We start from the raw sequence: 27,601 nt of genomic DNA on the forward strand, positions 1-27,601 counted from the left end.
TTAAAATACAGCCTTTCAGTAAGCAGTTCCTTAGAGAAGATAAAAAACAGCTCATAAACCAAAAAAGGATGTGGCAAAAGAGACAAATTTTTCTAACGTACACAGCATAAAATGCACTGAAGTAAATTCAAATCTCCTAAGGAAATGTTGCTTCCTTAAAAACAACAAATACCAATACTAAGATGCTCTGAATTGCAATTTGACCATTCAAATTACTCTCAAAAAAGGGTACAGTTTTATTGTTAGCACCTGTTCTAAAGTTTTATCACAGTAGTTACATTTCTGCCTCTTTGTCCATATTCAACACTGCCTAATATTGCTTAGAATCGACATAAAATATCAAGGATTGTAAATGCAAATGACCTATCTACCCAATGGAAGGAATAAACTACCCTTAAGTATTTTCTCAGTCATGACAGAAACATCCAGTGCTTTCTTAAGGCTAATAAATGTAGACAAGAAACATGTTACTCTTACACTTTCATGAGACATAAAGCTCTGCAGTTCAGTGTCTGTGGAAATTTCTTCTGAACATAATAAAATGATCTTAGGGCTCTGCAGAAACCCTGCTCATAAAACAAAAAAGCTAGGATAGTTAAAATTACTACATCATAAATAAAACATGCATTTCTGTATATATTAAGTGACAGGTCTCAGAAACTCCACAACCACATACACGTTCACAGAGCAGCAAAAACACATGCAATTCATTAAACCCACTCAAGTGTGCTGGTTCTTCCTGGCATTATTCATAATTGAAACATTTCAATTCTAGTTAACGAAAAAGAAATTCCTCTAATTTAAAAGTAAAACAAGAAAATTAGTTCTGTGTTTCAGGATTACAATCCCACAGTGCCTTCAACTAGCCACATTAAGGCTTAGGGTGGTTAATTTTAAAATGTTTGAGGGGTTTTGTGGCTGTTTTTTTTTTTTTTTTAAATTTTTTATAAAGAAGTAATGCTGCCCACTCAAACAGAAATCTTTGCAAACATAGATCTCTTCAATATTTTTTTCCAGTATGCCATACAAATCCAGACAGGAAAACAATGAAAAGTGCCAACCTATATTTTAATTATAAAATGAAAATGTCATTCCTTAAATACAAATGCTCTTAAATAAGCAAAAGGAACAGATGGGCTGCAAAAAGCAGAATAAGAGCAGTGTATCCTGCAGGATATAGTACTGAGGTGACAGATAATAGAAGGGGGGTGACAGTATCCCCCTACTTTTCACCTGTTTTAACCATAAAAGCTCTCTGCCAAGCACCTACATGGTTAGGACCCCTCATCTGGAGTGTCTATACAAAAAGAGGCAAAGCACCCTGAATGAAATGGATTGGCTTGCTGCAATGAAAATAAATGGTTAAGAATTAGATTCTTCATCTTAGATTCAGTGTTCATAAGCCAGAGGTGTGATGTCAAGCTCTGACCCCAATCCACTGTTACTCAGCATTTGGCTTTATCTTGTTCACAGAAATGAGCACAAAGTGTATTTTCCTACTCTAGTTCTGTTTTAATGGTTCACTAGGTCTCCATGCTGCTATCCTCAGACAAAGATTCACCCTCTCAATTTAAAAATAAAAGAATGTCAGCTGCCTGCACCTTTCCTTAAAGCCTTGTTACATTTTAGGGCCATTCCAACAAACATCACCAGCTTTTCTCCACTTTGGGCCCTCCAAAGAAGGATAATTTTTTCCCTGAAAATTTATACTGTAACATCATTAGAGCATTACCTAAGTGGAACTGGTGGAGCCCTGGGGGAAGGGACCATGAATTACTGTTTTTTTTTTCTTGCATTCTTCACTTGCAATCTGCTTTTGGTTACCTGCTGCAGACCAGATAACTGTAGTCAGCAGAACTTTGGTCTGGCACCACATGGCCCATTGGAACTGGGCAGAAAAGAAACCTCCTTATATAAAAACAGAAAACATAAAAACCAGCTTTTCATATGAAAGCTGTTTCAGTGCAACACCAGATGCAGGAGGAAATCATTATTCTGGGTTGCAGCTGGTGAATTCCTGAAATACAGATCTGTGTTGCTTCTGTAATTTTTTTGTCAATGTATTAAAAAAAGGAAGCAAAACCCCCAGCAAGTTCCTTCTGAAGATCCAATTTTTCCTAAAAGCCCGGTCTACCTTATTTATAATCTCTTTTCTGCAAATTAATGTTTTAATGAGTTGTACAGTGAGAAAAAATGGCCATACAGACTTTTGTATTTGCATATTGAAAAATTGATTTTACCTGAAAGTGGTAACAGTTGACCTCATCAGTTACATGGGGCCAGAAAAGAACACACTTTTACCATGCTGAACAGTTCCAGCTTTTAACTTTTGGAAAATTAATTATTATTCCTTAATGCAGAAATATCAGCGAATCTTTACTCAGATGTCTGTAAGGCTTTTTAAGAATTTTTCATTCAAGAGAATAAACTGTTCTGAAAAACAAACCAGCTAAAATAGTTATCATGGTGCTGTTTAAATAGCTTCCACCACAAATAAAACTATGCTGATGAGTCTATAAATGTCTGAGGTCCACGTCTGCATAAATCAAAGAGACACGTGAAAGTCATTCTATTCATTTAATAGTCACACGGCATAAGAAAGGAGAAAAAAAGCCTATGCTCTTAAATTTGTCTCTGTCTCTTCATAAAATCATCCTCAAGAATTCAAATAGGAAAAAACAGCTTGCCACTGGAAAGCAAAGTATCTGCGTGCCATGGCTACAACACACCAGCAAGGGGAGTAGTAACACTTTGAGAACTTCAGTCTCCAGTGACAGTCAACTTCACATAAATGCAGTAAGGTATAGAATATTGATGCCAGGCTGTATAGACAGTGGAAGGGATATTAATTCCACTGAAAGGCTGAGAAATTTAAAAGAACAACCCAAACCCCACACAGACACTTGCAGTGCTAGAAGGTGGAAGCACACATAAAGGATCTCAGATCAGCCCCATATACCACTCACCAAACAACCCAAGGCAGCAAGCTAAAATAAAGCCCTCTCAAATCTGAGACTGTTATTTTCATTTCATGTATTTTTATATATATACACATACATATACATAAGTTGTTTTCTGTGTTTTCTCCTTTTAAACAGTAATGGCTACATATTTATTTCTATGGGAAGGAGAGACACTTTCTAGCATCCTAAGAAAATAAACAGATGGCACTGCTGGGGTGCTAGGTAGGAGAGATGAAGCATTCTCAAGCCTCAGTTGCAGCCCTTGATAAGGAAAGTAGAAGGTGGAATTCCTCAAAGCAGGCTTTTACACCTGGATTTCTTAGGGACAGATAACTGAGCCAGCACTTTCATAGAGGAGTACATTTTATAACTCCTGGCAGGCTGACCTTTTAAATGCTTGTGCCTGCAGCACTGACACAGACTTGCCCATGCCGGTACTAAAGGCAGAACTGGACATCCCACCACGGTTCCCACCACAGAGTGAAAAAAAGAGGGAGCACTGACAGTGCCTCTTCCCTTCATCATTCCCACTCTTCCTTTTCAATCCTGTCCTACCAAAGGTACCTCTGAACAGTGCCACTGCCCAACACAACTACAGCCCAACCACAGAGCAGAATACCACAGGTCCCAGACAGGGAAATGCTGTAAAAAAGATCAAAAGGTGAGAAGAAAAATTGCTATCCGCACCAGGTTCTTTGCTACAGCCAAGGTTCCTGCATTCATACCTTTTCTACAGGACTGTGAGTTTTTTAGAAAGAAACAATAATCCCTCTCCCTTCAAAATGCTGCAAGTTTTTAACAACCACTACCCAAGTAGGTAACCAAGGCATTTAATCAACTTGTAAATGCCCAAGTGTGAAGGCAACCTAAGTACTAATCATGAAATTACTATGCATGACAAAATTCAGAATAGTGTTTTGCTGTAATTGTGCATAATTTAACTCAAAAAGGCAAGAGGAGTTATATTTGGATACAGGAGAAAGAGGTCAATTTGATGAGGGGGAAAAAATGCTGTCATTTTTACTAGTCTGAGAGAGAAATCCTTCACCCAGTGTAAGAATTTTAGGATGTTGCTACTCCAGTGTGATGCCATGGGGACAAGTCATCATCAAAGGAACATGTAATAGAAAAAATAGTGTTCCAGAGACAGATTTTAACAAAAGAAATCCACCTCTGTTACCTTAAAGGACATTTATTAACTGCAGCTTCAGCCATTGGAGGTAGATAGAGACCTGTATGTTACAATCCCAGAGTACAGATGTAAAAATATAAACAAGATAAAAGTTTTCCCCCTTCTGATAAGAAGGAATGGAAATATTAAATAAAAAATCCAGGATGGTCTCAATAATTTCCTAATAATTTCATGACATTTCTGGACAATGGGCTCAGCAGATTTTCTAATTTTGAGTTTGTAAGTGGATGTTGATGGGGATAAATCCAGACCTGGTTTGGACAATTTCTTCTTTTCTTCCAAGGGACAAGATATGGGATGCAGGACATCTGTCCTGGATACACTGCTTTTGACATGGGTGAGGCTACATGGCCTACACAGAGCCTTTCAAACACAGACACAGATGAAGGGTGTGTGGATAGTGGATTCTGAAGGTCTGCCCACCCCATAAGGTCAGCCTGTGCTCCCCTGAACTTTGTTAACAGGCTACCAGCCATGAAGGAGAGCCACAGGCCTCCTACAGCAGCACTCAAATGTTGACTTTGCCCTCCTTTTGTACCTTTCCCTTCATTAGCACCAACCCAAAACAATTACATCTAATCTCTTTACCTGGAAGAAAGCCTGCAGAGAAACATAAGCAGGAGTCCAACCTCAGGAATTTTGTGACACAGAGGAGAAGGAAACCAGAGCATGAAGTGCCTTCCACCATGCATGGCCCACTGCATTGGTCTGAGCAGCTAATCTGTGCTCTCTGACACAATCCTGAGGGTATCACTCCTTGGGACAGAATTTTTGGACCAGAAGTTGAAAGAACATGAGATAATATTAGGAATAAGTGCTTTACAGGTAACTAAGTTCAAAAAGGGTACAGAGGGCACAGAGGCTATGGTAAGAAATTATCTTGATGCTAATGCAAATGATTCTAGTTTCTTCCAAAACATGCTCTTGCACTTAACCTTTAAGGCACACCTTTCCAAGGAAATGCTCTTATCAAATCACAATAAAAATTCCTTGGGGTTTACTTTAAATACAAGTAAATTGCATTAGCATAAACACATCTCCGTCTCAAGAGGCAGATTCTTTGATAGGTAGCTTTCAATGTACATAGACTGCAAAAACAGGAGGATGGCTTTAACAACCAGCCTCTAAACTTCCCTAGAATGCAGCTGGATTGGTAACTCTCCTAAAGTCATAAAATGGATGTATTTTTCCACTGAAGGTGTATGCCTTTGCAGCTTTTGGTGACTAAAAATACATTTTATTGATTTTGAAGACATGTGGGAAAATAAGCCATTTTTGTTTATTTGAAAAAGGTAGTAGAAACAGGATATATTTTCAAGAAACAAACATGTGTAAACACAAATTTCTCTAGGCAGGCACGATATACACCACAGCCTTGTCTAAGATCTCATATGCATTCTGTATAGACTTTCTTCAGAATCTAACACAGATCACATAATGTTCATGTGACCACAAAAGGTTTGCTTTGCTTTGGACAAAGGATGGCAGCTTTAGACATTGTGTTAAGTTATGGCTGGGTTAGTCCAGCCTAGACAAGTCTCTACTACCCTTGGGTAGGAACACCAGGCATGATTAGACAATAATCTGCTGATCTTTCTTTTAGCCATTTCCATCTTCCCAGTTTTCAGTCTCTGTATCACAAACAGGCACAGGTAACCCAGTTTTCCCTGTGTTAGTTGTCTTCTTCCTTATGTATTGAAGTCTGAAAGGATAATTTAATTTGCAAAAAGAGAAAAAATACTCAAGACCATAAAGAAAAACAGGATGCTGGAGAGAAATGCTCTGGGATGAAGCTATAATAAGAAAATGAACACAGCCATGGCTGGCCTTTCATCTTTTCATCATCATCCTAAGAAAGATTCTTTTTCTGAGCCTCCTGGTTTGCATATGTGTGCCTTATCCTCCTCCTTTCTCTTTTAAGTAGCAGAAATTTTTATCTCTAATCCCCTTGTCATCTGCTAGACAAAAATACAGATTCAATGTCTTTGTTTATTTTTGAAAAATAGCATTATTATCAAGAATGTTGCTAATTATCAGTTACTTTGAGAGCTATGAAAGACTTCTACCTTGGGAAAATATTTGGGGTTTCTCAAAAACTCTACTTCTCTACTTGAAATCAGGAAGAAGCATGTATGATTAGAATGACTTTATAACCAAAGAGTACTTTTTACTCTTTTGACTAGCTGAATCTTCAAAATAATTTCAAAACATGTTGTCCTTTTACTTAGGCTGCAAACTCTGACAGATTCAGAATAACTAAGAAAGGATTCTTTTATTCAGAAGATGTCAAAACAATAATGTCAGCAGAGTTCTCCAAAGAAATGAGTTTAAATAGAAAATTCATTTGAAATTTTCTTTCCCACACACTGTTTTGCAGTTGCACTGGATCAGCACTTCCTTCTGAAGGAGGATGTTTTGTCACAAAGATCCCTGACTTGGTGTAGGGCTCTGTGCTTACTTGTATTTTAGTAACAGGACAATCAAGGCCTGAAAAGATGTTTTTCTGCAGTAAGTACTGTACCCTTCCTCCTTGAGGTCCAGCTGCATGTGATCCCAAGCCAAGGGCTGGTACAGCACAGCTGTGCTACCTTGGCTCAGATTTCTGAGAAAACTGGAAATTTGTGAGGCAGGGGTGTGAGAAAGTGGGCTAGAGCCATGCAAGAAAGGATGGGAGAGGTGCAGGCAGAGATGCAGTTATTGAGCTGAGGATGGCTGCTGCTGCTGCAGGATTCAAGAGAAAAACACCAACATGAGGAAAGTATAAACTACTTAGGGAACTGGAAGAAAAATACAGCATCTTACCTGTTTCTTTCTGTTCTCTAATTTCTGGAACAAATGAGTATTCAAAAAGAAAAAGCACCAAACAGGCAACTAAACTGACTTATCATCTCAAATATTAATCTGTGTAATTTTAACTTAGTTCCATTGCTAAAGTAGATATTTACTATATATGAATGAATAAAACAGTATTTAGTATTATCCTCAAATAATCTTTCTGTAGAATATTTTATTTTTGAGCTGCATGCTTCTATCTGTCAGTGGTCTAAACCTACCTGATTATTCCCATTTCACTGCATTGTTTATCCTATAGCCTCATCTCATAGCTTGGAATGAATCATGGTAAATCTGTACATCTAGTGGCTTCCTGATAAAACACATTTCCAATACTATTTTTAAACACTTACCAGACAGTGTGGCTAGGGGCACTACGTGACAGATGCTATGGAATCATGGAACATTTGAATATTACTATTTTAATTTTAGAAGAAGTGTTATACATACCACATGGGCTTGTCAGTGATTGTGTTACAGCCTACGTGTTCGGGAGGTGAGTTACCCCAGAAGCAAGTGATCAGAGTTGGGGATACTGAAAAGGCAGGTTCTATGTCATACCCACAGTGGTCTACAACAAGGAGTATTATTTATTATGCATTTATTAATTCTCCTGCTGCAGAAGACAGGTGACCTACTCTCTTAACTGAGCATACATGTAGCTTGTTTATAGATAACGTTTCCTCTTTTCTGAACAAACTCTTCTTTGCTTTAGGAAAGCCTGCTTCTTGCCTCATAAACTTGTCACTTCCAAACCTGGTTCAATATTAGGGAAGATGATGTAGTACGGGCCAATGGGCTGATGGCTGCCACACAATCCAGGTCACGAGACATTCAGATTTAGCTGGGAAAACACAGCTTGTGGTGCTGAATAAGACATGCCCCATCTGGCCAGGGCTCTGCAGTGTGTTCTGCAAAGAAGATACTTCAATGATTTCCAGGAAATAAGGCACCTTCCTGATGAAAGGTGTATACTGGAACTGTGACACTCCTTCGGGCTGTGGCCCAAAGCTAGACTTGGCTCTCCACTAACATGAGAAGATATTCCATTTGCTCCCATAGAAATATGAGAAAGAAGTTTAAGAAATGTGCTTTTCCTGCTGTTGGAGCCAAGACCAAAATGAACACAGGGAGCTCCTTTTACGTAACACCAAACTGGGAAGACTTTTTCCAAAGCTTGCTCAAGGAAACAGGCACACTGCCCACTAGCCATTGTGCAACTCCACAACTACATCTGCCCTCAAATGGCATTTCAGTCACAAGCCCCTCTAGCCTAAAAGAGGTAAAGAACTAGTCTGTGCATTATTGTACACTTCAGTTTCTTCAGAAACTATAAATACAGGACTACCTTTGCTGAACAGCAACATCAGAAACAAATTTGTAGCAATGGTAGTCATTTTCTCCTGAATTTCAAAGGATGCAAGGGTAAGGTGTACAACAGGACTGCATCAGTTACTGCCCACCGTTGCTATGACAGTGGATGATAATGGGTTTAAAATTCATTAAAAATAAAGTAAAATGTTCATGCTAATTTACTGGATTAGGCATCAAGTTGTTTGCATTACAAAGTCAAGGAACAACTGCTTCTGATGATGCCAATGTAAATTATCACAAAACAAATCATTTATTTCACAGCCAAAATTGTAGAAGTGCATGGTACTACCAGACACACTTCAAATACAACCCAGTTGCCACCGCCTGCCAGTCCTGCAAACTAATAATTTAGTTTCCTTGTGGCATTACAGTGATGCACAATCTGTATGCAATTCACATCATTTACTAATGGTATTTTTTCCTTTTTCTAAATTCAAGCTACACACAAGACTAAAGATATATTTTCACATCTGATTAATTTCATTATCATTTATGCTAAGTCTGCTCCAACTGAACCGAAAAAATGTGGAGGAAAACAGTTTTGTTTTTCTTTTAGCTTGGATTTAGATTTAAGAAGACAAGTAGCAGCAGCAGCACGAGACACATATAATAGGGCTTAATTACATCTCACACAGGCTTAATTACAAGAAGTGGCAGAAAGAACCTGCAACATTTCATCATTAGAGAAAAGTTATCAACCATGTTTCCCAAACTTTTAGTACAGAAGTGCTATTAATTGCTTACTGCCAGCACACAGAATTTGCATTTGTTATTCAGGCTGATATACATATCACAACTGCCACAAGAAATGGATAACTGAATTAGTTTGATGAATTTTGTAATAATAAACATAGCATTTCCACAAGAAGCTTAGGGTATTGAAAGCCTGCATTTATGAGTTCTGATTTCTGCAGGCAACTGGTTTGCCTTTTTTTCTACTTGTAAATTCAGGATAAAATATTGCTATTGTTATATCCTTTGATATCCTTATTCAATTCCCAATCCATAGAGGAGATAGTCTATAGGCCCATGTAAGTAAAACAGTCATTTCAGAACTAGTTGAAATACACTATTTCATCCACAGAGGCAACTTAAAACAAGTTGGTGTCTGGGCACAGAAAATGAGAAGAAATTTTTAAAAGTGTATTTCCACAGTATCCCATACAACAACTTTATGAAAATTTTTATTGTAAATTTTAATTTTCATTATTTCATGATGCATTAGCTGCAGTTTCATACAGTTATTTAGATGCAAGTGATGACCTTTCATTGCATAGATTTAGGTGAAAAATGCTAATACAGATTATTGTACCATTGACTCATTCACACAGACTTTTATCTAGACCACTTGCAACACACCATTATGTGTTCATCTTAAGCATGCATTACAATAGTTTGGAGATAGAAACAAGTTCCAGAAAAGCTGAAACCATTATTTCAACACTTGGTGCAATCTGTCAAAAAAAACCCAAAACTTTTTCCAGCAATTCTGACTTTTACAAGAAATGCATATTTCACTGAAAATACCTTGACAAAAGAATTTGGAGCAGGCCTAATCCGTTCCTGGCTGCTTTGATAGCATTTAGTACAGGCTCACTTCTTAGACGTTCTGCTTTATTACTGTTGTCAACATCTTTGAGCAACAACACTCCAAACCTGGTTACTCAGCCTGCACTACTTCCTGGTCATCCAAGCTGAGCACTTCTGCCATGCTGCAGAGAGCATGTATGAAATACTGACTGCACGCTGCCATTTTCTGTTTCATCCCAGGTCTTCAAGAAAGAAGGTGTAAACACCAGGGAATGACCCCCAAATACCTGGCTCTGCTATTGGGTGTCACACCCAGAGCCCTCAGAGCCCATTGGAAGGGCAGGACCACTTGGGGTGGGAGCTGGGGGTACAATTTGCTACATATAAGACACTGTTGGGCAGCTATCTGGGGTTTAGACCTGTAGAAAAGACTACAGAGATAGAAATTTCTCACACTATCTTTCTTTAAATGGCACATTATGTTGCTTCTTTTCCCCAGTACACAATGTGATGCTTCAAGCAGCAGAGCTTTGAGGAGCCTTCTTTAGGAAATCATTCCACAGCTTGAAACACATCTTTGACAGAAAACTAAACTCTCTTTAAGTTAAGGATTCCTGAAATCCAGCTGAACACTGCTGCTACTCCTCAGTCACCCAGTTTCACTTCGCCTTTCTGTGGTTATCAGCACTAGGGCAAATTCAGTCTTTTCTCTTGAAATAGTAATAATTTTGAAAGAAATTGTTATTTAACTTCATTACTTCTAAGGTCTAAGCATTTCTAATAAATATTAAGTTTTTTGTCTTCTGTCTGAAGTCAATCCTAGTAGGTGTCAATATTTTACTTATCTGCCTCACTGTCATTTTTAGCAAGGGGGGAAATCAACAGCAGGCTGAAAAGATGCTGTAATAAAGATGTTAAAGAATAAAAACTTGAGCTTAAATCCTGACCTCTGCAGAGCCTTTTTAGTACAATTCACAATGTCTCAATTCATCACCAGTCATTACTGCTCATTAGTTATAGTCCTTCAACTCATCTACAGTCTGTATGATCATGTTTCTATCCAAGCCAACATGTATTAGTTATTTGTGTGTGCTTTGGCAAGATGGTATCAAAAGGTTTACTAAAATGCATGTATTATACCACTTCCCTTTCATCTGCTTATTTTGTAATCTTATCAGAAAGGCAAAAAAGCAATCTGGCTAGATATATCCTCTCTAAGCCTATTTGTCTTATTGCTTATGGTTCCATTATTAAAGCTGAGGAAAATAATCTTCTTTACTCAACCCTGCAATGCACTCATCATTTGCCCGCTTTTTATGGGTCTAATTTCACTGGCTCTTCCAGTTATAGTCACAAAACACTCTCAAAAATGGACCCTGACATGGAAAAAGAAACATGTGCACAGTAAGGATAAGGTTTGTGGAAAGAGGTAGAAACACAAATGAATTAGGAACAGAAATAGAACACAAGGTATAAAAAATTTTGATCCTAAGTCTACCTCTTCTGACCACAATAAAGTGTGTGTGCTAAAATTCAGTTCTGCAGCCAGCACTCAGCCTACAAATCAGCCAGCCAGAGCACTTCAGCACTCCCCTAGCTTTAACTGCATGAAAAGTCTCTCTTGACTTCAAGGTCTACTCAAGTGTCACAAGCTAAGCACAAGCTTCACAGAAGGAAAAAAAAAATCAGCCACAGTAAATCACAAGCCTCATTTTTTAGCTCTGAGGGCCTACATCCTGCAGATGGAGGAAGCAAGAATATAAGGTATGGAATATATGGTGCCACTGAGGGGCTCTGAGTTCCAAACCTGGCTTTGCACAAGGTTTGTGCTTTTTTCTGTTATGCCTCTTGATAAGCATTCATTTCTATTCTTCATTCTCTTTATTATTTGCTATTTGGTTCCTGATCTTCGTTTTTTCCATTCCCAGGAGGATCTTTTGTAAGAGGTTACACTCTCCCCTTGCTACTACTAAGTTGAGATGCACAGACTTGCCCTCTGCACCAGCAAATTGTAAAAATGATTTGAGACCTTACTCAGTACACTGCAGATCAAGCAGAGGTTCTTTAGTCACCAAAAAAATCAAAAGTAAAGGAGCTGGAACCTCTGTTTTAAATAGGCAAGTCAATGTTGTCCACAGAAACTTTGGGTATGATAGTTAGGAACTGCATTTTTATATGCTTTTCTTTAATATGTATTTTTTTATATGTTCATTTTTCAAGTCCCATTACACACTGAGACTTACTGAGTGTCCCTACCTTTTTCCTTAGGTATGTTTTCCTCAAGCCAGCAAAACACAAGCCACCTCAGAAAAAATACCCACAAACCAACCTTGCTCAAATTCCCAAACCCATTCCAATAGTCCAAGACAAAGCCAACCCATCATTACTGAACTATAATGCCATGATGCTGCTTCATGAGAGGTCAAGGAAAAATAAATAAATAAATAAATAGTTAGCAGCTGAAAGGGTAACAACATCTGCCAATTCAGTTTCACATGAAAAAGTAGCTTCTCCTCTCGGTAGTGGAAAGATGATAGATACTGTCATAGGTCAGGTAGGGTCCCTGACCTAAAGCTGGATTTTCAGCAACAACAGCAAATATCTGAAAGTGTTCAGCAAAAGAAAAGCATGAACACAGTAGGGGAGGTAAAAGGAGAAAGAAAAGTGAAGAGGAGAAGTCAAAAGTCATGTGATTCTTAATAATAAGACAGTAAAAAATTCATGTTAAAAACAATCATGATAGAGACAGGAGAAAATGCACCCAAATAAAAGAGAATACAGTGTAGGCACAGTTGAAATTGGGGAATATTAAAGCAAATGCTGATGAACCAGCAGTGACAAAAGAGGAACAGCAATCTTCAACCTGAATTGGATGCAGAAGCAATTTGAATCACTGTGTTTACTCTCCTTTTTTTCCTTCCTTTTGTTTTTTAAATAAGCCACTTCTGCCTTTTCCAAGGGAGAAGAAGAAAAACATTCAACCTTTCAGACATCTGTGAAACTGAAGACTCTGTGAGGCCATACAGGAACACTGTGGATATGTAGAACAGGGTTCAGTGAACAAAATGGATTTGCTCAGACTTCTGTGAATGTCATTGACCTCCATAAGAATGAAAATAGTAAGATTAATGATTGCATCATGAGTGTTACAGCACCAAATAGATCAGGAGATCCTTGAACAGATTTTAAAGAGAGAAGCAGCTCTAATTCTGTTTCCTGCTATTTAAGACACATGGGTTGTGGCGTCATGCTAACAGGTAACAAGCAATTTAGGAAGTGCTGGTGCAATTCCTTCAACAGCCTGGGGATCTTGAGGGCATTTTGCAGCACAGCAGCTGCTAATTGAAACATAGGGATACCTCTTTCACTCATGTAAGTACAGAGCACTTGAGTGCTTAGTCAGAGATACACACTGTAATGTGTTTTGGCAGCTGAGGTAGAGGGCAGAGAGGGCCAAACACACATACACGCACTGATAATGCAAGAAATCCCACTCATAATTCCCTCAGCACTTCTCAGCCAAATAGGCCTCCTTACTCTTTTCAGTTCTGTGAGAGAAAAAGACTAATACAAATGATTCATATAAAAAGAGGTAAAGGATGCAGCTTCACACACATCACTGTGCCTCAAAATTCAAGTAAGGTTTACAGCACTTTCTCAGATGAGTTACAAAAGAGACACAGACATTCCAGGTCATACAAGACTTCTGAAGATTTCAACTAGGTAACGTGTAATGAACATGTGAGCACTATTCAATTACTAATTATTCAGAGGGCACAGAATTTAATTACACTCTCTTCCATTTATCATTATTGCACCCACCTTTATAAATACAACTGCTTCTGGAGAAGAACCATGCATAACAAATTTCAAATCTGGCTTTAGTCTGGCTTTTGTGCAGCTATATCTCTTTTTTTAAACAATAGTAATTTTTAGTTGCAGAACTCTTCTGCTTGTTTAGATGTACTATGTTTCAGAGCTGCATTATACGAAAAAATCTTATGCATTTGCAAAATTGCAGTGCACAGCTGTTTTGTTACTTATACTCCATTTTAAAATTGACTGGTTGGAAAATGAAGTTTGTCTGAAAACAATCACTTCTGAACTCATTTAAGTTTACAGAACTCCTATGAAAGTCCCTTTTATTTGAGCTAAATATGTGATTCACTGGCTAAATAAATGATACACTAAAACTGCAGTGCAGCAAGAAAGGGGCATTTTATTTTCACTCTTTTCATGCTGGGTCGTTTTGAACCAAAAACCTAAAAAATGTATTTAAGGGCAAAAGACCTAAGCAAACACAGCTGACTCAAGCTAGAAGGTCAGTAAAGCTGAGAAACAGCTGCATGAATATCTTATACTGATTAGAAGCTGTAATTCTCAGAAAATAAATAATTACCCCAGATACCAGTCAAACTAGTTCTGTGAACCATCTCTGCTGAATGCAGTTTTAAAGAAGTAAAAGCACCAAAAGCTGTTTGCATAACCAGTTAGTTAGGATAGGTTGCAAGCCGAGAGTTCAGAGATTTCATTCAGCAAAACCAGAAATAAAGGGCACCATCAGGTAAATCTCAGGTAAATCGATGGTACAACTTAGGGTGATTTGAAAAAGAGGAGTCTTGGATCTCAAGAGTAAGGATGGCATTTGTTTCCTAAACAGAAATTCTTTTTACTAATACTAAACAGAGATGTTAGAGGAATCTCAAAAATTATGGGTTTGGTGCTTATCTAAACGAAAAAAAAAAAAAAAGAAAACTAAAGGCATGTATTAATGCTTGTGCCATCACACTAAGTGACATATTCACAAGGGGTTAAGAGGAGATGTAGCAGGTGGTACCGATCCAGGTGATGACTGAGGAGAAAGGAGGCAGGGGGAATCTTACAGAAGCAGTTTTCCAATGGAGAATAATCTCAGCTCTAGCCAAAGCCAAATACTGAGGCCTGATATGTTGCAGGAGGGAATTTCAGCTAATGAGGGACAAGCTTCAGAAGGATGAGTCAGAGAACCCCTGCTACACCATAAAATGCCATAACACACCTACACCAAGATCTTTGTGTAGTAAGTTCAGGTGGCAGTGGTTAGAGAAAAAAGCAGCAATTTTCTTTTGAAAGGATTCTGGACTTAAATAGACATCCTTGCTAAATCAAAACACCCACCACACTTTAACAGGAGGCTACCAACTGTGAGCAAACTGGGGAATTGCCTATTAAATGCAAAAATCTGCCCTCCCTGTTTTGGCAACAAAACCTGGAATACTACCAGACACTAAAGCATTAGACTGTGTGAAGGAAAAAATAAGTGAAAACCAAAATGATTGCTGATGGATGTTAGCCCATGAAAATGCATCAGGACAGCTACAAGGAGCACAATCAGCAGCTAACCTTTCACAGGCCCTCCTCTACAACTTCTGCAGCGCACTGAAAGGTTCACATTGTAACTGAGCAGCAAATATAAATACATACCTTCTGATGAATGGGAATAAAGATCTCGATGGATTTCACACAGAAGACAGAGCATGACCGGTATAATAAAGTAATTTGAAAACTGAGAAAAGGCAGGTTCGGCAGGTTTTAAAGCACAGGACAGAAATCTGTGCTTCTGCATTGTAATAGGCTGTTTCATCTCCAAAGGCAAATGTTTATGACATTATGCCAGTCCATGGGATTGTCTCAAGATAACTAGTTCTTCTACATTCAGCACACAAATACATTACTCCATTTTATTCCTATACAAACAGCAATTTCCCACTATTATAAAATGAGCATACAATGAATCTCACATTCGCTCTACTCCCACAGTGCCTCTTCTTTATACCAAATGAATACAAAATGTGAAAGAATTAAGCTTGTGTGGCCAAGTCATATTCTAACGCCTTTTGAGTGCTTGAAAAGTAAATGTCTCCAACATTTTATAAATACATAACATTCAAATATGCATAGAGAAAATTCAGTTCTCTTATTTTTGTATATATACATACATGAAGTTTTAAGGAAAAGCTAAAAAATGCAGTGCCATTTAAGACAAAACATCCATTGCAGCTTCTCCTTCTTTTCTCTGCTAGAAAAGTGTAATTACAAGCTTAATGCCATATCCAGTGTTTTGTATATTTTTTAAGCACTCAATACAAAAGTCCATTTCAGGCCTAAAAATCTTGGTATGGTACTATAAAGCCATTAACTCTATATTAAATTATACTACATTTCATTTATACTACATTTCATTTTAGCTGTGATGGCCCAGTAATTACTACTGATTGTTTCTGATCTCTCACATATAAAAAAGTATGGCTGGTGAATAAGTGATGATAACCAATAATGAGAAGCAAGGGCATTTATATTTTTTCTTTGTACACCATTCAATTATTATTAACAAAATCCATTATGCTATGTATTTTACTACATAAGGCAGATATAACCCACTAAATATAACTTTTACTTTCTTAAGATATTATCATATTGCCTTTTCTCTCTCACTGCACTGCCAGGCTCTGGGCAGCCAATTCTGAATTTGCTTTCACTTTCAGACATTTATCTGCATACAGTTAGGTGAAAGGTATTATTAATCACATCCTGTTGCTAGGCTACCTGAAGATGTTCATTTAAGCTTAATGTTTCTCTTTGTTATAAGGCGCCATGAGGAACACACAGATGTGAGACAAGAAAACTACCTTGCAGAAGCTGCCTAAAAAATAAAATAAAATCAAGGCTCTCATAACAGAATATGCATTAATAAGAAAAATAATTAAAAAAAAAACCAGTATAGTCTACAGTTTGCATAGTAGAGCTTCATTTTAACATGAAACTTTGAGATTGATGCACATGAACGTTTTAGATAACTGATGCACAATAAGAATTAAAACTGAGGTTTAGTGTTCAGCCTCATAGCTATTGGAAGAGCTTTAAAGACACTACAATGTCTTAAATAGAAATAATTCTGTAATGAGAGCATTATCTAATATTCAGTAAAATAAACAGAAATGTATGAATTACACACAATTTAAAGAAAAATACAATATATGCCCATGTAAATTAGCATATTATTTGTAAGGTTTTTGGTTCTAGCTTATGTGAAGATTCACACTTCTGCATAAAGATTCATATCCATTCATATCTGCCACATCTAGGAAGAGTTACCAAGCTCTTGACACAGGCTTAAGTTACATGTTACAAAGTTCTGTGTAATAAGAGACAGAGCAGCATAAGAGTGATATGTGACTTAAATGGCTCTTTTAACCCAGTGAATAGCAGTTGCTCAGTGGAATTGGAAAACAGAAGCAAAATCCTTGCAAAGACAAGGCCATGTAAAATTTTACTCCAAGTCAGCTGGATGACCTTCTGTGGCTCTCTCAACGTCTCTATACAACCAGCTATGTCATTTAAAAATCTGCAAAAGCCCTTGTCTATGTTACAGCTTTAATCATGTTAGGGAACTATAGCAAAACAGTCCAAATTGTTTCCCTTTCACTCTGCTCCAGCTTGTCTAAAAAAAACCTGCATGTACTTGAATGACTTTCCAAGTATTTTGGAATACTGATACTCATTTTAATTCTCTGTAGGATCCCTTTCCATTACTGAAGACAGAAAGCATCCACTTTGAGAGTATCAATATCTGGTGCACACACTCATTTGGAAATTTGGGTTGTAGCCCTTAAAAACATATGAGCAGCAGCACCTACTCAGCATGGTGGCCCCCCTAACTTCCTAATCCATCCATTCTGTTGAAATGCAAAAATTCTGAATACCATAATGGACTGGCAAATCCTCTCTGTTTCTGGGGGAAGTAAGCCTTTTTCTGAAGTTGGACCTGCAAGCCAACATAGCACTTTGACAAAATGACAGTAAGCAGTGTTATAGAGTTTTCAATACAGATTCCTGGCTTGGATTATGGTTATCACCAGAAACACACATGGGTGCAATAATGAAAGTAGTCTTCACCCTTTACAGAGTTAGGAAAACAAAAAATTACTTTCACAGACCAGCAGTGAAATTCACTGGATTCCTTTTCTAACTCCTGCTACATTGGTGCTTTCCAAGTAACAACTGCAAATAGAGCTCTTCCTGATTTTTCATGTGAAAAATAGATGCAAAATACCTCTGGAAGGCATTATTGCAGTGCATTGATATGTTAGCAAAAAAGATTACAAAAATGGCTGTAGTATAGAAGAGTAAGTGATTTTTCAGAGTTTCCTTTCGTAGAGACATTATTTCCAATTAACTTTCATTTCTGCACTAACATTATAGGCACAGAAAAGTTTGCATTCAGGATTTTCAGAAGTACTAAGCATGGGATTTTAAAGTCCATAGGAAGAGATTTTTTCAAAGTGGCATCTGTGGCATTGGGGTTTGAAGTATGTACTGGTTAGCTTAAGAAGAATTTGTTTCAATCAATATTCAATTTATGGAAAAAGACAACAAAATGCTGCCCAAAACAAACCTAAAGACCAGCAGGTACATTTCCAACACGAATTCTGGTCTAAGATTCCTAAATGCAGTCATGTTTTCCTGTTAGAAGGCTGAGATGAAGCCAAACAGGCAATGCTGAGGACAAAGCTAGTGCTGCTGCTATCATCGTAAGATCCTGGACATGTACCTCTGTCACTGTGTTTTATCGTAAGTGTTGTACCAAACAGCTATTTCTGCAATGAAAATCTATTTTGCTTAAAATCTTACAAATAAATTGTTCTGACACTGTGGCAATTAAAAAAAAATAATTCCAGGAAGATAAGGTTCAGCTTCATATAGAAGACCAAGTACTTCTTCAGAGAGAGAAAAACATCCATGACAAATGTGGTACCACTCTAATTTTACAAAACTATGTGTTTTGGTTTGGTAGTTCTGCTTTAGTAATGCTTTGTAGCAGTACTAACTCCAGATTGCTACCCAAGTTATTTTTCCCTTTTATTTCAGATTTCAGCTGAGTAGGGGAATTAAAAAAAACCAAACCAAAACCAAACCAAAACATCCTTTCTTGAAATGAGCTACAATTATAAAAAAGCCTCATTTTTAGCTTACTACTTTATAAAGAACAAGTGTAACAAAATATCCCACTTGTAGGAGTTAAAAAGGATAGCTGTGAATGTGTTTTGAAGTTGGCAACAAATGTAATATGGCAATTACATCTCACCAGAAGGAAAAAAAATTAAAGAAATAAATAATTTTAAAATTGTGCTGTGCCTGGTGTTCTGATAACCACTACTGCCACACTTATGGTGTGAAACATACCTGTCCACATGTCCTGATCCCTCAACTCTTGTAATAGGAACAAATTCTACGCTACTGTACTGCAGAGGGAGATCCTTACAGCATAGATAACAGACCTAACATTTAATTTCATACTCTTTTCCTGAGTTTCCACTCACACTTTGAGAAAACTACTTGATACGTTAGCCTTATTTTTTGGCTTGGCCTTCTTCTGAATTGACACCTCTGTTTTTCCCACCAGATATACAGGCCAGGTCAGCTGGTGTTTCAAAAGCCAATGAATGATTCTTGCTGATATAGAGGGCAACCAGCCTGGATCCAGGGTAAAACTTTTTGAAGTTTTACAATGTTACATTAGAGGCTGCTCCGCCCCCACTTCAGTAGCACCCTGTGTCACCATCATATTTTCTGAAAAATCCCAGGATTCTTCTCCTGGGAAGCTGAGAGGCCTCAGAGAAAAAGGAAAACAATATTATCTCATTTGCTTCTCCTGTGTTTTGCTGCTTTGGAATGTGGTTTGGAGATTGTTTATCCAACAGGTGGTTGTTTGATTAGTTTCATGTGAATTGTTTTAACTTAATGACCAATCACGGTCAGGCTGTGTCGGACTCTGGAGAGAGAGTCACGAGATTCATAATCATTCTTTGTAGCCTTCTGTAAGAATCCTTTCTCTATTCTTTAGTATAGTTTTAGCATAATATTCTCATGTCATAAAATAATAAATTAGCCTTCTAAGAACATGGAGTCAGATTCATTCCTTCCTGCCACAGGGGACCAAGAAAATACCACAACCCTGCTTCCTGTGTGGGAAAAGTTAAACATAGCATTTATTAGAAAGTATTTACTAGTTTGGAGAATGGAACCCTAGGATTTTGTATGCAGATTTTTTTTATCTTGTTCCCTAAATTTAGGGGTTTTTTGCTACCATGCCATCTTACAGCTGTGGGAGCTGTTTGATCAGTAATATGTTAGGGTGGCAGAGACTTAGATGACACGAGCACTTCAAAGAGCAGGTGCTGTGAAACCAAGAACCATCAGTTCATCAAGAAGCAGCAATGTCAACAGGGTAGCATCCTGATGTTAGGCACCCTAATTAAAGCATGCAGGGCAGATGCAGTTGAGGGTACCTTTGCTGCAGCTCAGCATCCCCAAATACAACAGAGAGAAAGCAGTGGAGAGTTTCCTCCCCACCAGAAGGTAACTTCTCATCCTTCAATGCCCTCCATGGGGACCATGCCAGTGAAGTGCTGTGTAGGCAGTGTCACATGGAGTCTTCTGTAGCCCATGAACATTGTAGTAACTTCTGTATCCCTTCAGAACTGCCCAATTTATGGCCAGGAGCTTCTCAAAATGTATCCCTCAATCAAGTGTATGTGAGAGTGATTTAAAGCTAACTGAAATTAATTTCCTAATGAGCAGGTAGTTCTTTGAGACCCTAAACACACCACACCTGCTGTTTCACCTAATGAGATGAATTATTAAGGGATTAATGAGTAATCTTCCTACTGCTCATATTTTTAACAACCAGACCTTTTAACTCCCACACTCAGCTGCTTACAACACTATGCTGAGCATGCAGTTTTAGTGATCACTGCTACAATTTAACATCCTACCTGCAAGGACTCAGTTCTGTGCTAATACCTACTGCATTGAGGTTCTCCACACAAGTAAGGATGCCTTATTTTCATGACACCCTTCTCACCTTACAATTGACATTCAACTTTTTGCTGTTCAGCTAAAAATGACATCTTCCTTTTCCCTAAGTGCTAAGAACAGTTTTTGTTTCACAGGCATCATAGAGACATCTTTCCACCTTTGATGCTCTTTATGCTCCTCCTTTAACCAATCAAACATAATTCTGCTTCCTGTAACAATGCATTCAGTCTTCACACACAAGCCCTTTCCTTGTGGGTAGGCTTTGTTTAACACATTCTCCTTTCTCCTATAGTACATTTCTGATCTATTCCCTTTGCTCTTTCCTTGGATATACAGGAGCCTCAACACCTCCTGTCTTGCTAGCTCTGTGCATGCAGCTCAGCACCTCAACAAGTCCCAGTTTTCTGTAACAGAAGTAAGATTTTAGCTAATACTGCCAGTGTATTTTCCAGAGCTAGAGTCCATGCCCAGCTTACAGCAACACCCAGATATCTTGGCGTGCTCCAAGTTTGAGAAGTGTTTCTTTTCTTCTACCTCTAATTGAAAACGAGTTATCTAACATACAGTTTGTCCTTCTTAACCTTTGTTATCTTCATCCCTCATGAAATATGTCTTCTCATCTGGAAAACTCCTTCCACTTGAATTCCACTCTGGTTCCATCTGACAGCATCCCTGTGTATTTCCCATCCAAAAAACCTCTGTTCCACTAGCTCAAGAGATCTGGCCTTGAGATATAGCATTTGAGCTCTGATGGCCATGTACAACTGTTCATAGCAGAATAATTGCAGTCTGAGCTGATGATTATATTCCAACCCATAAATATTTGTTATTAACAGGTGGAGGGCTATATGAGAACTCTTCCACATGGCAAAATAATTGAAAAAAAGATTTTTATCTCTGCAGTACTCTAGAAGTATACAGGTTTTAAGATATGCTTTGAAACACACTTTAGTTTCAATTATTGTTAACTGGAAAATATGAAGGTCATAGCATGGACTATACATCTTCAAAATGTTTATTAAAGTAGCACTGATTACTAACTTAATTAGCCGTAGCTGAAGCTATTTTTCTCCTGATTATTTTCTTCTCTCTATATATTTTCAGATTCAGAGCCATTTTTTTCAGTATTCCTCTGTATTATTTCTATATTCAACAATAGTAACAAAAATGCATAAAGAACAAAGGTTTTCAACTTTTCTAAGAATTTTCCATAATAGCATCCAGCAATCTGTGCACCAAACAAGTGAAAAAAAAAACAAAAGTAGGACTCTGTCTGATTAAAAGTACTTTTTAAAGCAAATTTTAAGAACCAGCATCTATGTTGCTGATACCTGCCTTCGGGTAATGTTTGAAACTCTGCTGAAAATCAAGTATGTAAATCAGTGTTCTCAACAACTTCTATGGTGTTCTACAGAATTTTCCAAGCTGTGAGTTTCCACTGCTCTTACAGCAAAACCCACAGACATTTGGAAAAAAACAACTCTTAAAAATAAGGTACTGCAGAAATAAAACTCTAAAAGCAGTATATATAAGTTAGAAGCAAACTTGCAAACTTTCCAACACAGTTAATCCCCTATAGACTGTTGAAGACATTCTAACAAGCATGTAGGAAAATAACAATAAAATAAGAAAAACAACTAACAGAGCATTAAGAAATCCACTTTTTATACTACAGCTTAACTGTTCCCCAAAGAGGGAGGAAGGGCTGTTCTGCCATCTTATGAAGGAAAGAAAGGAGAAGACTTGTATTCTGAGGTTTCAACATCCAGTTAGGAATTTAGCAACCTAAAAACTTTATGTCCACATATAGACAAGCATGAACTTTGTTGTCTTTTGCTTCTTAGGTCTCTTTTAAACATGGGTGTGATTTTTTAGATGATTTAGATCTCAAATGTCTTGGAGAACCTGACTCACTACTAAGAAGTTTTACCCAAATTACGTATTTTTAAGATGCTGTAGTAATGAATGGAGAAATTATTTATGTTTGGAGACCCAAAAAGAGCAAGAATAAAGAGCAATTGCTTTGTTCCTATGTACCCTCACATTTATGCTCCAATGAAGTTGCAGAGGAGCTCAGTAACACATGGAGAAGGCAGTACAATATAGCAAAGCATCTGCAGATAACTCCATCTCAGTTTTCTGCTCTTGGGTTTTATAAGGAGTCACAAAAATACTTTACACTTCATTATTTCTATAGCACCTATGAGCAAAGTGTATTCTGTTTTGTTATGTCAGCCAACCAACCGTTAAACTACCAGAAGTTAAATCTTTTAATATCTTACAATATCTTTTCAGTTCTGCAGGCTCCATACATAAAGCAAGGGTGTGGGAGAACAAACCCTGCAATTATTAGCCAGAAGGAACAAGGCATACTTCTGTCTGCCAGCCTCTAACTCTTGCATCACTTGCAATGCTATTATACATCACTAAAACGATTTTTTTTGTATATAAAAAGTTAAAAACAAGGCTGAAGCTATCTAATGCTTTATAAGGAATAAACACTTTCCTTCAGTAAGCATGACAAGATAATGAACTATAACCACTTGTACACAAAAATAGTAAAAATAAACAAATCACGGAGCAGTTTTAAGTTATGGATGCACCAGAGCAGAGAAAATAAACCATGAACAATTTGTGCTAAACCCAAGCTGATCTGGAAAAGAAAGCCAAAAAGTTGGAAAAAAGTTTTCCATCTCTCACCTACAACCAAAAAGAAACTCTCTTCACAGCACCCCGGCATCCTACTGGATATCCAGGTCCAAGGGACAAGAAAGAGTGTAAAATACAACAGTGTGCATAGTGTGTATATGTGTGTTTGTGTGTATTATCTTAGATTTACTATCAGAATTAATTGTCCTGTGCGACAAACCAGGGCTTTATGATGACATTACTTTGGACAGCACTCAAGGTTACATACAAGAGCCATGCTTTGTATCTTTGACCACTAATAAGAGCATAATTTTTATTCCCACTCTGATTATTGGTATAAACGGGCTCCTTTTTTACTGCAGCTTATATTGTAAACATTTGTTTTTTAAGTCTTTTTTGGTACAAAAGAACATATTAGCAATAAATCAAAACAACATTACCTCCAAAAAGGAGGTAGTTTGAGGCTCTTGGGTGCAGATAAGAAAAGCAAAGGAAGTTAATGCATTTCAGCTAACTTGCTCTCCTTTATTTATTCATGCCTATTGGTTCTCAATATTTTCCTTCTCCTTATTATATATAGCTTCTGGAATTAAAATTATAAGAAAAGAACATTCTGCCTGAGGGATTGCAAGAGAAATGTGAGAACAAAAAGAAACAATGAATCTGTCAAGCTCAGATAAAAAGAATACTCAAAGAATTATGGGTGGTAGTTGGATATTGCACAGAAAATTTAACTTTTTTTTTTTTGGGATGGTATTTCCTTGATAATAAGAAGTATCTGTAGTCATGTCAAATTGATGTGTTAACACAAATTATCATCTCTCACACTGCTTTTCCCACTGTCTTTACTCCAGTCTTTAGAACAATCTTTCTTACAATTGAGCACTTTATAGCTCAAGTACGTAGAAAACTTGAACAAATCCATAAATCTTTATAAGAGACTCAAAAAACTCCCATCAAAAATGTATCTACTTTGCTTTTGAGAATGAAAGGCAACAGAAGGGAAATAGAACATGGCAAAAACTTATATGCAGAAAGGTTCAGACTCTATGAAGACTCTTAATATACCAGATGCAAAATGTTTAAATATTAATATTAAACCTGAGAAGTAAACATAAAATACATATCTATGATAGGTAAAGGAGAAGATATCAAGGTAATAACACAGCTTTTGGTTAGACCACTGTGATCGGCGTTAGTACCTTTAATATAAACAACACTGAAACATCTCCAACCACATCTTTGTGGGAATGGATGCTGAAATAGAAGACTGTAACCTTTGTATACATTCCTAGCTTAAATGGTTAGTGAACTATAAATTGTATTTTCCCACTTCATTTGGCTCTTAAATATGTAAATACTCAAGTTATATACAACTGCCTTGCAGATATTGACATAATACTTATTGAAAATTTATAAATTGTGAATTTATTAGATGTAAGTTTTTTAGTTCAATGTTTAATTTATTATTTTAATTACATATTCAATATTACTTAATATTTTAAATCAATATTTATTGAGGGTGTTTTTTTATTTTTTTAATTTTGCTTTATAAAGCCAAATATAAAAGAACATAGAGACCCAGAAAATTTAAGACAGTGAAGGGACTTGGCTTCTAAATGCAGTAAACTAAATACTCATACTGACCGACTGATAAGTTATAAATCTTAAACTAAGATAAATCAGGAAGTATTCTTATAGTTTCGATTTTACACAACACCTGTCTGCTTTGCAACCAGAGCTTCTGAACCTGAATGCAGTGACCACTGCCATTTACAAGAAATCATTTTATCTGACCTGACAATACATTTTGCTAATACAAATGAATTGGCTAAAAGAATTTTGTAAGCAATGAAACAAGAGCGTAAATCTTGAGGAGTGGCAAAATTCTATCTAAGGAGTAAATTCTTAATTACAAGGACTTTTAGAGTTACTAAGAATGAATGGAATAAAGAGAACTTCATCCCTGTGTAAGGAATGTTCTCTTGCCTTTGTAAGGAAGGGTCTCAAAGCACAACAGACATGGCACAAGCTTTCATTGAACCTGAAGTGCTGCGTCTCTGTCAGCACAGGATTCTAATACCAGAAGAAGCCTTCAAAGTAGGACCTAGCACCACCTCTGCTTTGAAGACAGGGAACTAGGGCATAAGTTTTCTTTATTATTTTCTTAAGAAATCATTGGCAAACTCAGACAGAACATGTTATCTTCCATCATATCTAGGACCTTGAATAAGAGATTGCTCCTTCTCCCCCAGGAAAGAGAAGCAAAAGTGTTTGATGCCATGAACCTCTGATTTTCCTGTTTACCAGGTAAGCGTATTACATGTAAAGGAAAAGCCATCCACCTCCATGAAACAGAAAGAAACTTCCTCAATGTATTATGGCTGAAAGAGGGTGCAACACAACATATAACACTTCTACTTGCAGCATTTTATGCAGCAGGTCTTTTTTCCATTATTTTTCTTTTATATTCACAGAACAGTATCTGCACTTTGTTGATCAGCACCTGAACTGGTCTTTCAAAAGGATCTTAAAATGTTAGCTAGAACTTGCCTTGGTTTCTGGTGGGATTGAGTTAACTTTCTTCCTGGAGACTGGTACAGTGCTGTGTTTTGGATTTAGTATGGGAATGATGTTGTATAAACACTGGTGTTTTCAGTTGTTGCTAAGGAGTGTTTACACTAAGGCAAGGACTTTTCAGCTGCTCATGCTATGACAGCAAGAGTGCTGTAGGGGCAGAAGTTCATAGAAGACACAGCCAGGACACTGGGCCAAAGGGATATTCCATACCACGTGGTGTCCTGCCAGTACATAAACCAAGGGGAAAGCTGGCTGGGGATCACTACATGGGACCTGTCTGGGCATCAGTGAGCAGGGGGTGAGCAATCACATTGCGCATCACTTCTGCATATTCTGTTTTGTTCATCAATATTATTATTTTCTTCCTTTTCTGGCCCATTACACTGTCTTTATCTCAACCCTCAAGTTTTCCCACCTCTGCTTCTCTGATTCTCTCCCTCATCCTGCCGTGGGGTGGAGTGGGCTCTGTGGTGTTTGGTTTCTGTCTGGGGTTATACCAGGACAGAACTACACAACATACAGAGGGTTAACTAAGCTCAAGAACCACAGAAGAACCTGGCAAACCTTTGCAGTTTTATATAGCTTAGTAATATGAAACCTCTTTCTATTCTTGGCTAGATTTCCTTCATACACCCTCTTAAAAAAGTTTATAGAGAGAGAACACAAACTGTAGTACCTTGAAGGGGTGTTCTCAAAGCTAATTTTAGGCAGTGGAAACCAGCCTCTTTCTAGACTTTCTCTTAACCCTGTAGAAAGACTGTGACTCCATAGAAGATGGTCAGAAATGGATATTTAAAGTGGATTTGTAATTATAAACATGAAAAAAAAGGAAAGAGCAAAAGCCCTGTTGAAACCAGTCACACAACTGCACCTGTACCTGCCTGCTCACCACTCATTTTTAGCTTCATCCAGACAAGTGTTCTTGTTCCTCCCAGTCTGTCCACACCCCAAACAACAAATATTACGAGCTCTCTTCCCCAGCCTTAATCTAAACCAGTGTGTGAGTCTCCAGCCCCACTGATACTGCACCACAGTAAAGACTGAGAACTGATGTTATCTTGCAGGACAAAAAGGAAGATAACCACTCTCCACTAACCACTCTGGTCAGGAAGATCAGTCTACCAACTCCAACATTTCTTTTCAACTCCCTCCTACACATCTTGTCTTCTTTCTTCTCCTGTATTTCATGATTCACATCCCTAGGCTTAAGATGCAAATGGTGAATGGAAATATTTTTACATCTTCTTTGATGAATGTCCATACATAATGTATAAAGCCTTACATAAATTCTCTTAGACCAACACAAATCTTCTCCCTTATTCATGTATCACCATCATGGTTTAACAGGGCATGGAAGATCTTGATCTTCTGCAATTAAATTCGCGGTTAAAGGACTCCACAACCATAATCTACTAATGTTTGAGGCTAAAATAATACAGCAAAGGTCCATTAAAAAGAAAAAATAAATAAATCTGTAGGACCTGTAAGACTAGCAGCACATACCTGAGCAGGACGAGGAGCGCCACCCACTACACAATATTTATTTGATCATCCAGAGTCACTTACTTTGTAAATCTGTAATCCAGGGCTAAAAGCATTCATCAAAAGTATCTTGCTGGCAACA

General features: G+C 37.5%; 1 protein-coding gene and 1 long non-coding RNA gene across 3 annotated transcripts in view; one reads left to right on the forward strand and one right to left on the reverse strand.

Annotated features, from left to right (window-relative positions):
• Positions 1-10,473, forward strand: part of LOC129046607 (uncharacterized) — a 44,513-nt gene extending 34,040 nt beyond the window's left edge. Inside the window, exon 3 of the long non-coding RNA XR_008508223.1 lies at positions 10,391-10,473. This is a non-coding gene — a long non-coding RNA (uncharacterized LOC129046607). The remainder of the gene's footprint in view (positions 1-10,390) is intronic.
• CHST9 (carbohydrate sulfotransferase 9) overlaps positions 1-27,601 on the reverse strand; it is an 86,730-nt gene that overhangs the window by 35,138 nt on the left and 23,991 nt on the right. The window lies entirely within an intron of this gene.

This window comes from Molothrus ater, chromosome 1 (genome assembly GCF_012460135.2).
Source record: "Molothrus ater isolate BHLD 08-10-18 breed brown headed cowbird chromosome 1, BPBGC_Mater_1.1, whole genome shotgun sequence".
NCBI lineage: Eukaryota > Metazoa > Chordata > Aves > Passeriformes > Icteridae > Molothrus > Molothrus ater.